The following is a 9,627-nucleotide window of genomic DNA, read 5'->3' as shown; positions in this document are numbered from 1 at the left end:
ACCCCTCATTGTTGTAGTTAATTTCCATGGGAACATGTCTGTTTGTGAACCTGTTACTCAGCAACAGCTCTTGTATATTTGCTTATCTCACAGTCATTGCCCAGCGGTGGGTGTACATGCTACAATGTTGAATAGCTACATCATTTTATCCCGCAGTAGAAAAATAAATCATTGAAAATTTTGTTGGTTCAGAACTGTTAGAAATTGAACCACAAGAAAGCTCATTTTAAATCCACCACATTGACATGCCAGTTAAATATTCTATCTTGGAGGACAACACAATAATTGTCCTACTGTAAAATCAACCTTGTGTGGTGTGAGCTTAGGATGAGGAAGAAACTATTACCAAATATATATGCTTGAAATGTATAATCTGCCCTGGTATGAATCTCTGTTTTCATATTTACCACATAAAAGGAAACTTGAAAATCAGAGTTTTGTCACAGTGTGGGAAGGCACGAATGCTGTGTATTTGGATTTATATACAAATTATTTTGTTTTATTTTATGAATCAATAAATATTAATGAAACAATCGTTACATATAATATGCAAATAGTAGTATCGAACTGGCAATTTTATAGACAAATTGAAAATATTATTTTTTTATTATTATTATTCTTAGTGGGGTGAGACTGAGTTCACTTGGTACTGCAGCCAATATTGGCCTGTTGTGCCAGCCCCAGATGATAGATGATGATGGTTGTGGAGCAAATGGTGAAATAAGAATTGGCAGAGGAAACCGAAGTACTTGGGAGAATACCTGCCCCAGTGCCACTTTGTCCACCACAAATCCCACATGACATGACCTGGGCTGCCGCAATGGAAACCCAGCAACTAACCATCTGATCTATGGCACGGCCCCCAAATCAAAGTTATGTTGGCTCAGAAGATACATAGCATGATTCCAAGTTGAAAACAAGTAAAAAATGTGATACACGGTATGTTTTGAGGGGCCTAGTTTTTGAAAATATGCTTCTCTGCAGTTATTTGTGTCAGCGATACATAGCATGTTGACAGGTGTGCTCAAGATACAGTGCACACCAGGGGTCAGTTATGATTAGTCATGAAATATGATGAATACTGCAACATGCTCTTACCCTCCAGTACCTGTAGAGTCCAGCTGGTACTGATGCCTGGAATACATTTTTTGTTATTCTGGTCGAGGTAACCTAGATGCTAATTTGTTTTGACAACTGGAACAGTGTGTACATAACAAAGTGTGACACCTATGGAACATATAAATGCAAGTCGCCCATGACTGTGTGAAGACAGCTAATGGAGATGCTACAATTGCAGCTGTGGAACGAGAGCAGTGGAGAGGAACAAGTGATATCACATAAGAATTGGGGATATCCGAACCCAGGGCCCTTGACGTACTTCATGATGATGAGTTTCATGCATACCACTACTTGCGGAGTGCACGTTTCCTGATGATCATCCTTTTGGGGTGCAATTTTGAAAATGGTTATGATAGCAGCACACTCCAGCATTAACTTTCATGTTCTCCTAAGGTTGTGCCTTCCCCAGTTGGAAGCAAAACAGGTCCAAAACTGGCCATGGGATCTTTGGCGAGAAGTTTGTGGAGTCTCCCTCCACTCAATGCCACTGACTCCCTGATGGATGATTTTCCTACTCTCTTGGTTAGACTATCTGACAGGACTTTTTGTACCTCCTTCAAGCTTCTGCAAACAATTCCTTGTTTGGCCTTGTTCAATCTTCAGCTTTCCTGGCACAGTCTCCCTAACCTTTGGCTTCACCAGGGAACCTTGTTCTTTCTCCTGTGTTTCCTGTAAGGGGCAGTAATTTACATACAAAGAGTCACGGCCTGCTGTAGAACTTACAGAGCTGTTTCAGTACTTCCACGCTGGCAGAGTGAACTGTAAACCTGGAGATTGCCCAGCAGTTCCTCCCTGTAGCAGAACCATGATACAAAACCAATCCATTGTTGTATATAATATAGTAAATTAGTACATAGTATATATAGTGTATACAGTGTATACCAGTGGCGGTTCCTGTTGGGGTTACATGGATAATTTACACAAGTACATGTGACTAAGAACCGAACCTGAGGATGGCACACACGTGCTTAAACATGTCAGGCAGCAACTGCACCTGCTGGATATAGTGATCTTTTGACAGGAATATAAAAAGTATCCTCTATAGGTATTATAACTAACCTCATGGAGCTGAGCCCTTGTTGAGAAGCCACCAGTTGTGCAGCTAATCTGGAACTTCCTAACATTTTATGGAACCTGAGGGTTCATTACTATGTTCATGGGAGCCCTCGACTGGTCCCTATTCTGAGTCAGATCAATCAAGTCCAAAGCACCCCATCCTGTCTCTTTAAGATCAATTTTAGTATTATTCAACCACATATGTCTTGGTCTTCCTAATGGTCTCTTTTCTTGTGGCTTTCCCACCATTATGCTGTATGTATTCCTCTTATCCCCATTCATTCTACATTCCCTGCCCATCTCATTCTATTCATACTTGGCAAAGAGTGCATTACACATTATATAGTTTTCTCCAACCTCCTGTCACTTCACCTATCTTTGAGCTTGAACTAATTAACCTATACTACAGTGATGAACTTATGTTTAAATTGAAGGAAGGTGATTTTATTTCCTCTTCTTAATGTCTTCTTGACAAACGTCTGAATCTGTGGTAGACTCTTACTTGAAAAGATTTACATTTGTGTACAAGCCCTCTCACTGATGAGGCTATATAAATCTAAATGATGCAGACAATCATGGCTTAAAAATTTTTATTGGCCAGAAAATCGCTGACAGTATTCAAGAAGATAAGGAAGAAAATGAACCGACTCCCTCTCATAGTGAAACCTTTAGCTGTCTTGAAATAGCAATGAAGCTGTGCAAAAAGCAAAATGAATGCATTGCTGCATGGCTTCTTACACATAAGAGACAAAAGTTTCACACCCATAAAGANACATTTTATGGAACCTGAGGGTTCATTACTATGTTCATGGGAGCCCATAAAGGACTACAGGCAAAATTATAGTTCTGTATATTCAACTTTTTACGTTTTTGGGCAGCAGACAAGAAGCCAGAAAAACTCTGCACTTAATGGTAACAAGCATTACCTGAATTCAATCTCTAATTTCCTCCTAACTGAAATTTTGATTTGTTACTATCATTCCCAAATATTTGAACAGTGTCACATTTTCAAAGGTCTATAGACACTATAGAAATTTTAACAACGGTACAGAGAAATAAAATGTTTATGGGACCATAAAGATGCATTTTATAATCACATTTAAGAAAGAACGATGCCTGGGAAGAAAGTGGCAATCTTCGTATTTCCGTGTGGGTTGCAAGGCATCAGAAGCCAAGAAAAAACTGGATTCATTGTCATTGTTCAGGCATGAACGGTTAAAAAGGAATAGCAGAAAAATGAGAAGCGGACATTACATCAGTACCTTAATACAGGAGCATAGTTGGTTGAGGCATTAGGCTACAAGACAGAAGGTCGCAGGTTCGATTCCCGATGAGATCACTGGGTTTTTCAATTGGCCTAACCCTTCCAGCTGCACTATGACTCTGGGGTCGACTCAGCCTTGTAATAGAAATGAGTACCGCCGTCTGAGCTCCCATAGTGTTCACTAAAAGTGAGAGCCAACCGAACTTCGCCGAATGAGAATGTTCGGGTTTTTTTTTTGTTTTTTGCTAGTGGAGTGGGACTAAGTCCCTTGTACTGCTGCCACTTCTGGCCTATTGTACCAGCCCCATATGATAGGTGAGGGTGATTGTGGAGCCATTGGTGGAATGATGATTGGCAGGGGAAACCGAAGTACTCGGAGAAAACCTCCCCCAGCGTCACTTTTTCCACCACAAATCGCACTTCACTAGAGCCGGGATCGAACACGGGCCGCCGCGGCGGGCAGCCAACGAATAAACGCTGGAGCTCTGGCGCGGCCCTTGCTGTGTTGTCAGTTCGGAAAACAGCGAAAGAACAAACCCAGTAAACTAAGCTCTCTGCTCTCTCTGCCTGCACGTTGCCCACTGTGTTCTACGTACATGTAATAATTAGTAACTCGGTGACGTCGGTGACTCAGTTGTAGTCAGTTGTTGCCGGTATTTTTTCTTATGTATGCAGACGGTTTTTGTTCTCGCATTTTGTACGAAAAATCATATATAGACGTTCACTGAGATTGAATTTGAAGTTTCTGTAATTGCATTTATGTTACTATAGAAAGATTTAGTGTTTTTACAACGGTTTGCGGTAGTACGGTTATGGATTCCGCAGATGGTAATAACCTTCAATGTAAGGAATGTGGGAAAAAATTCACTAGAAAACGTAACCTCAAAGACCATGAAGCCACACATACAGGAGAAAAGAGAAATCTTTGTAAAGTGTGTAATAAAAACTTCACACAGAGTCGTAACTTAAGAAACCATTTGAAAACTCATACAGGAGTTAAAGCTTATATGTGTACAGTATGTAACAAAGGATTCACGCAAAGACGAAACCTAAAAGACCACCTTGCCACACATTCTGGGGAGAAGAGGCATGTTTGTGGTGTATGCGGCAAGAACTTCACCCAGAGGCGTAATTTGAAAGATCATGAGGCAACTCATACTGGGGTTAAGCAGTATGTTTGCAAAGAATGTGGAAAAGGATTTACACAAAAACGAAACTTGAATAAACACACAGTTACAGAGCACAAAGAAAGAACTGAAAACGAAGAGGATGATGTAAACGACTCGGAAAACGTTTCAGAAGAAGAACAAGAAATGCCGAAGAGTACAAAAACGTTATTGGAAGATCAAGAGACAGATAACAACATGACAGAGGAAGAAGAAACACAAATTTAAAAATTAAATATATTCAAAGAATGTTGTTGAGCAGGTTAGTGAACAGAATTTGTGGAATTATAACTGTAGTTTATTTATGTTACATGTTTCTTTATAGGATTAGGCAAAGGATGCAAAATTTGATATAATATCTGTACAATTCAGTTCAATTCAATTCAATTTTATTTCATCCATGGATCATTATACATGATATGGGACAAGTCAAAGATTAATATTAATACTAATACTAAATAATAATAAGTATATAATACAGAAATACAAGTATAAATACATAACAATTAATAATATGGTAATTTGAAGTATGTTACAAGTATGTAATACAGAAAAATACAATTATGTTGAAGAATTTTTGTAATAAACTTACAGAACCTAGTCAGTTTTCAATTAAAGTAAATGATTTTACATAGTAGAAGTGAGGTAATCTTTTTGTGCCAGCCTAAATGCTTGATTTGTGTGTAGTACACCTGTTTTAGTAGCTGGTGAAGCTGGAAATTCGCCCGTGGAAGTCATATTTATATGCATTGTTTGTATTGTGTATACTTGAATTTGCTTGAAACTTTTGTATTCATTCATGTCTATACAGGCTGTGATACAGCAGCGTCCATTCTCAACTCCTGCACAGGTCATATCAAATGGGTTGGTGAAACTTGGCTTTGATGTTAGTAGTGTCAAACAAATGTCTGCCACCCGTTTATCTCCTGCAGAAGGAAAAACCACAGTAAATATTCTCCTCTTCCTAATGACCTTACCTAAGATGTCAAAGTACCGTGAGATATTCAAACAGGAGTCTTTCCCATATTGCAATCAAGGTAGAGGTGTACATAACCCAGACTGGTCTCACACAGTGTTAATAACTGCCAGAAATTTAACCATGTATGTGCTAACTGCAAGTAACCTCCCCATTGTATGTAGTGCAGTGGTGGTCACCTGTTTAAAGAGTGCCCTGGAAGGGGCAATGCAGCATTGATACTGACATGCTGCAACTGCAAGTTGGTGGACAGTGAGGAACCTCATTCCTCCAGCTGTTGATGCTGTAGTCACACCAGGGTGTAGATGTGAAAGAGAAAGCCACAGAGAGTGTCCAAGACTACGACCGGAAGTGTTTTCTCTCCCAGCCCCACCACCCTAGGAATATACTTCATGGGGGTGCTACAGAGAAACACAGCAGCACCCTCATCCGCCCTTGGTTGCATAGGCCTGCTTCGCCGCTTTGAGGGCAAGGGCACGGGCACACCAAGGAAACTGGCAATGCAACCACAATTTCCGAGAATTGTTATCAGCCTAAGTTGAAAACATGTTACTGAATGGAGCAGTGCAGATTGAGGAAAGGGCAGCACAACTCGCGGAAAGAATCTCAATTTCCCGGCAGTGGAGCATGCCAGTCTTCTCATGATTGCGTTGCCACATGGTTTCCTAATGTGAACTGTTCTATAACGCGCTTCAGTGATTCATTTGTTTCTTAAGATGGCACGAAAGGTTGATGAAGCTGCTAATTTTGTTTTCGTGCAGTTATTGAGCAAGAGCCTGGTATATATGACGAACGCCATCCTGACTGTGCTAGGCAGGACAAAATGGAGTTGGCTTGGGAAAGAATTTCTCATGAGAAATCCTTTCGAAACAATATAAGTACCTCAGTTTAACTTTCATAGAAGAATGGATTCACCTAATATTTTCTTTTTATAATATTGTATTTAAGCATCCTGTTGCATTAATATATCATCTCTTTGGGCTGCGTCATAGCTCAAGCGCTTACTCGCTGGCTTCCCACCGTGGCGGCCCGGGTTCGATCTCGGGTCTGCTCAAGTGGGATTTGAGGTGGACAAAGTGGCGCTGGGGCAGGTTTTCTCCGAGTACTTCGGTATCCCCTGCCAATCTTCATTCCACCAGTTGCTCCACAATCACCCTCACCTATCATCTGGGGCTGGTACAATAGGTCAGAAGTGACCACAGTACAAGGGACTTAGTCCCACCCCACTGGCATTAAAAAAAGTCTGTTTTACATACATTTCCATCTTAAATGCAATGTATTATATAGTCACCCTTCTTCCACATTACATGGTTTGGCTGTATACGGCCATCATCAGGTTTCTTCTATCTTGCTAAAATAGTTGTACTGTATGTTAAAAATTCGTATTGCATGTGAACATGATATTTTGTGATTAAAATAAATTGACTTTAATTAAAACTAATTAACATCCCAATATTTTCCTTGCGGTCATTCTCCTCTCTTAGGCCGTCACAGCTATCACCATATTATGACGGTCAGTATTATTATCTTCCATTGTGGAAGGAAAGTGCATGAAAGTAAAGAAGAATATAATCATGCATTACGTCAGGCGGACATGTCCACTTAAGATGATGTGAGCAACTACTAAAACATAAGTTTCCTCAGCGTGCCCATGTTAATCTGGAAACCAGTTGTGTGCTTGAAATCGCGATTTTTCACGGAAATTGTGGTTAAATTGCAGTTTGCCAGTTTCCTTGGTGTGCCCTCTCCCTAAGAGAAATGTTTTTCCAGCCTCCCTTGAGGCACAACCAACGAGTACCAAGCCAGTTCAGGCTCCTAATGTAAACAGTTCGTCTCTCAGTGACAGGTTCGAAGTAGTCATAACAGTATTTCAGCAGGTCATGACAGAAAACATAATAGTGGTCATCACAAAAATTGTATTAAAATTCATGATGCAGGATGGCTGCTTGAGTTCATAGGTGCCTCAAAATTGTGGCATTCAGTGCGAAAGACATTAGAAGGCAGAGCCATGAGTCCAGCAGAAGCAAAAGTTACACAAAGATGTGACCCTGTTTCAGAGACACATTTAATACCTCACGAGAGGAGTCTTTTTTTTTTTCTTTCTTTTCTTCAAATTATCGCATTTATCGGACTGACCGTTATCCTGATAGGAAAAGCAGAACTGCCGTTTCAGTTATAAAAGTCATTACACACAACCATGCAGACTTGCTTCCCCTTGTTTGAGTTGGAAGTTATAGCAGTCTGCATACCAGCTGATAATAGTGAAATATTCCTTGCAGTTATGTATATGTCTCCAGGGTTGTACCTTGACTGATGCAGACATAATTGAGCTCTTAAAATTTAGATACGAGTCCATAGTAGCAGGCGATCTGAATGCTAAACTTCCATTTTGGAATAGTGTGGTTTCTAATCCTTCATGCAAGAAACTTTAGAATTTATTTGATGTGGAAAATTTGCCTGATCAGTCTATTATTGTACACGTTCACAAGAAGGGTGATAAAACTGACTAGTAATTATTGGGAGATATCACTGCTATCACCTTCATACAAAATTGTATCCAATATTCTTCTTTCAAGGTTAAGTCCATGTATAGACGGAATTATTGGGGGTCATCAGTGTGGGTTTCAAAATAACAGATCAACTACAGATCAGATCTTTTGCATTCGTGAGATATTGGAGAAAAAATGGGAGTACAATGAGACAGTACATCAGCTATTCATAGACTTCAAGAAAGCCTATGCTTCATTTAGGAAGGAAGTGTTGTACAATATTCTGATAAGAGTTTGGGATACACATGAAACTGGTTAGGCTAATTAAAATGTATTTAAATGAAACATATAGTAAAGTCCATATAGGTAAACATTTGTCTGATAAATTTTCTATCCAGAATGGTCTAAAACAAGGAGATGCTTTATCTTTGCCCCTTTTCAACTTTGCTTTAGAATATGCCATTAGGAAGGTCCAGGAAAACCAAGTGGGATTGAAATTAAATGGGACATATCAGCTGTTGATCTATGCCGATGATGTGAATCTGCTGGGTGATAACATAGATACCATAAAGAAAAACACACAAACTTTAATTGGCACAAGTAAGGAGGTTGGTCTAGAAGTAAATACTGAGAAAACTAAGTATGTGTTGCTGTCTTGTCACCAAAAATGCAGGGCAAAATCAAGACATAAAGATAGGAAACAGATGTTCTGAAAATGTGGCACAGTTCAGATATTTGGGGACAACAATAACAAATCAAAATCTGATTGAGGAGGAAATTAAGAGGAGATTGAACTCACGTAATGCTTGCTACCATTCAGTCCAGAACCCTTCCTCTTCTCATCTGCTCTCCAAAAACATAAAAATTAGGATATACAAAACTATGATTTTGCCTGTGGTTCTGTGTGGGTGTGAAACTTTGTCTCTGACATTAAGGGAGGAACATAGACTGAGAGTGTTTGAGAACAGAGTGTTGAGGAAAATATTTGGACTGAAGAGAGATGAAGTGACAGGAGGTTGGAGAAAACTGCATAATGAGGAGCTTCATAACTTCTACTCTTCTCCAAGTATAATTAAAATGATCAAGTCAAGGCGGCAGAGATGTGTAGGGCGTGTAACACGAATGGGGGAGATGAGAAATATATGTAGGGTATTGGTGGAAAAATCAGAAGAGATGAGACCACTTGGAAGACCAAGGAGTGGGTGGGTGGATAGCATTAAAATGGATCATAGAGATATTATATTTGAGCATCCTGTTACACTCACACAATATATATGAGATAAATACCGTCTTAAGTGTAACAATTTAATATAGTTCTTTCTTCTTTTTTCTCTCCTCCACACTACATGTTTCGGCCCTAAATGGCCATCATCAGGTGTGTATTCTTACGTAGCTGTTACACTGCCTGTTAAAATTTAAAATCACCAGTCTTTCTAATTGTATATAATCTTTGTTAACCTACACGCGTTAATTTGATTTCTAAAATTAGCACTTTTTTAAAACTTTAATTCAAGTTAAAATGTCTATAAGATTTCTGTTCTTTTTCTTTTTCAAATT

The sequence above is a fragment of the Cryptotermes secundus genome, unplaced genomic scaffold (genome assembly GCF_002891405.2).
Source record: "Cryptotermes secundus unplaced genomic scaffold, Csec_1.0 scaffold169, whole genome shotgun sequence".
Classification (NCBI taxonomy): Eukaryota; Metazoa; Arthropoda; class Insecta; order Blattodea; family Kalotermitidae; genus Cryptotermes; species Cryptotermes secundus.
This window is presented reverse-complemented; position numbering follows the sequence as displayed.